At 41.9% G+C, this 3,611-nt stretch overlaps 1 pseudogene; it reads right to left on the reverse strand.

Moving 5' to 3' along the window:
• Window positions 1-440: 440 nt before the first annotated feature.
• Window positions 441-1,046, reverse strand: LOC128591256 (60S ribosomal protein L12-like; annotated as a pseudogene).
• Between the last annotated feature and the right edge of the window lie 2,565 nt (window positions 1,047-3,611).

The following is a 3,611-nucleotide window of genomic DNA, read 5'->3' on the forward strand; positions in this document are numbered from 1 at the left end:
CATTTCCCAAACAGAGGGGCATTAAGCTCTTTCTATACATACCTGTTATGACTTCATGGGGGGAATGAATAGCACCTCAGAGAAGCCCACAGCTTCTAGTTCTGAGTAATTTCTGAGTCTCACCCATATCCCTATGTGGGATGTCCTTAGTGAAGAAAGACTTGTTTATTTTTTTATTTTTTTCATTTTCTAGAGGGTTGTTTCTTCCTCCCCCCCCTTATCATTTGTTGTCAGTTGTTTTGGAAATTTCAATGTAAATAAGACTCTCAAATTGTGTTAGCTACCTGGAATGTTGCTTTAGATGGTTCATTATTTATCTCTTGCTGTCAACATGCATAATATTTTATAGAACACAAAAGCTTTACTCTGGAAAAAGATAAAGATTGTTATTTTGGGGGGTGTCAAATGATCTTTTATTGAAACATTTTCCTTTGTACTTTTTAACTAGCTGGGCATTCCACAGCTCCACTGTTGATGTCATCGTTGATGTCATCTATGATGTCATGAGGGTGGTGGCCATCAACATTGCAGCCCACCGACTGGGCCATCCCAGGATCTCCTTAATGGTTCCAGAGAGTTCTCTGGCTAAAGATTGGTGCTGCATCTGTCTGGCAATGTTGACAATCTCATCAAAAGTGATATTTCCCTTGTGTTTAATGCTTTTCTGTTTCTTTCTATCTCTTGGTGATTCCTTGAGGGCTTTGATGATGAGGGCAGAGGCAGAAGGTACCACTTCAACCTAGGCCTGTCTGTTCTGGATGGTCAGTTTCACTGTAATCTTCAGACACTTCCAGTCACAGATGGCCTCAGTGATGTCATCACCATCCATATTTGGAGACAAACCGGGGGGGGGGTAATTATCTGGGGGACCAGGGCAGACCTAGCACCGACTTCACCACAGGTGCATCTCAGGTACATGATTGGATCTAGTTGGGGTTGAACTCAGGCATCATGGTGGAGGTGACTGGTGTCAGATGAACCTGGATTCTGGCCGACTGAAGAATGTTGCACCTCTTCCTCCTCTGAGCCAAAAGCTGAAAGGATAAAGATTATTTTAAAACAGAAAGAAGTCCAGGAGAGTCAATCTGGCCCACAAGTGGAAGTCACAGTATACATAATAAATACGGGAGAACTTCTAAATATAGTATGTTATGAATAGGATCAACCATCAGAGTGTGAAATGTCCCCTTCTTTGCCATCTACTCCCCAAACAGTTTAAGTGGCATTTGAGGAAGGTAATGAACTTCTACCAACTCCAGATGTAAACTTAATTTCAAAGCTGTGGAATGAACCAAGCAAAGGTGCCTGTTCATACCAATGCAAATACAGATTACCAAAAGGGGAAGCCATGAGCTCTTCTTGAATAAATTCCAGCTAGTACGAAGTTCAATTGTTGTTTGTTGTTCTCAATGTCATTGTTACATTTTCTTATTTTTCATAAAGAAATATATGAACAAATTCACCATGACAGTGGCATCTAGTCAAAGGATTCAAATATGATAAAGGAGGAGAGACAATGGAGAAATTTTGAAAGCAGCTTCGCCTTGATGTCTTCTTCCAACTGTGGTTTTTAATTTCGAACCATGATCTTACATACTGTGTTGCTTGGATGAAGATTAACTGTACATATTTAATCAGATGCCTAATGTAGGAGCAGGAGCTACCTCTCTGGGAGTTGAAGAATCCTCCAGATTGGTGCCGGCACAAGAACTTTGAGCTACGCTGTGGTGCCTCTGTAGGAAGGTTGCAAGGTTCCCTGCATGGCCAATTGGTCATCAAGTCTTGTCAGTTTTTCTTCCATACATTCTACTGCCATCCCTTCCTTCTCATGTTACCTTCTCCTTCCCTGAGTCAGGACAGTCCCCATCACCTCTAAGTTTACCTAACAACCCTCTAAATGACTTCCTTGCATATACTGTAACCCTTCCAATTGATCCTGTACCTCCATGCCAGATTAAGCTTTCAGAAATACTATTCTCTTTCATGTTGAGGTTACCAAACACGAAAATTCTTAGCCCAGCATGTAAGGCCCCACTATCTTTCCAAGTTCACCCCCCGAAGGCCTCCCTCCACAAACTTTACACTGTTGATAAACTGGATTATTCATTGGACTCTACTCTAGCCCCCATCCTATAAGTGACTATGCTCTTGGAATCCTGTTTAGTTCCTCTCTCTGCCCATTTAAACCTGGCAACTACATGAACTCTAGTTCCCTGAAATCCAGTCTCCTGTGTGGCAGTCTTACACATGTCCTCTTATTCTTTGACACTGCTCCCACTGACAGGTGAGATTTAGGTCCCCTCTTCTTAAATCTGGGGTGACCTTAAAGATTTGCCTTTAACCAACAGAAAGCAACAGAAGAGTTGCTACATAATTTCCAAGGTTCAGAAGTGGCCATGTAGCTTCCACCTACTTTTCTTGGAATGTTGCTCTGGGAGAAGCTAGGCACCAAATAAGAGGTCCAAATACTCAGACTCCCAAGCTAGACAGACTATAAGTAGACTGCTGCAGCGACAGCACAGCTGAGCTGTCACATAATTGCCTTTTAAGGAGGGAGACACCTTGGACATTGGGCCCAGTTGGGCCTTCAGATGACTGCACCCCAATCAACATCCCAGGAACAGCCCTACGACTCCTTCCCAAATTCCTGACTCTCACATCCCAAGAAAAATAAATGCTTATTTTTAGTTACTAAGTTTAGGGGTAATTTGTTACACAACAAAACAATAATAATTAGACTACTCCATAAATTCTCTCCCTGACCTCCCAAGCCTGGGGTCACCTCTTAATTCCAAGGAAATTATTCTCTACTCTCATTCATTCAAAAGACATTAACCAAGGCATCCACTAAATGACAGGTACTGTGCTGGATGCCGGGGGAAGCAGCAGGTTCTGAGACAGACACTAACCCAGCTTGCAAGGTATTCAGGGGCAGCTGGAGTTGGACAGCAAGGCCGGCAATCATAATGCACTATAACTACAGTACATATTTGAGCCAGGTCCTGTGCCACAGTGAGATAAGTTTAGAAATACTGGTTTTTATAGACTGTGTGTTGTCAATGCAGATTTGGTCTAGAGAGGACGGAGTATGTGAGTCTAGAATTCTGGAGAGAGAAGTGGGTAGGGGTTTAGATTTGAAGTCAGAAGCTCATAGAAGATAGTGAAAGCCACAAGCATACATGAGATTATGAGACTTCTCAGGATCAGAGCGGGAAAGGCAGAGCCCTGGAAAAAACACTAAGGCACCTCCACATGCAAGGTAAAGGAAAAGAAGGATCAGAGAAAAGCAAGGAAACCAAAGTCTCTGAGTCACCAAAATCCAGATAAATTAGTGCTTTAAGGAGCAGAGAGGAGTCAGTTATGCCAAATGCTGTGGAGGCCAAATGAAGTCAGATCTGAAAACTGTAACTTTCATGCAGACGTGTCTCTGACATGCCTCTTCTGGTGGTCTTGGTTGTCATTTTAAAACACTTTTAGGTATTAGATCTTACTGAAGTTATCAGTTCTTTATGGTCAGGGATTATTTATGTTGAAAATTTCAATTTTACATAGTTTGAAAACTCAGATGTATGAAGCTAACTTTTTCTTTTTCTTTTCTTTTTTTTTTTTTT

Source organism: Nycticebus coucang, chromosome 1 (genome assembly GCF_027406575.1).
Source record: "Nycticebus coucang isolate mNycCou1 chromosome 1, mNycCou1.pri, whole genome shotgun sequence".
In the NCBI taxonomy this organism is placed as follows: Eukaryota; Metazoa; Chordata; class Mammalia; order Primates; family Lorisidae; genus Nycticebus; species Nycticebus coucang.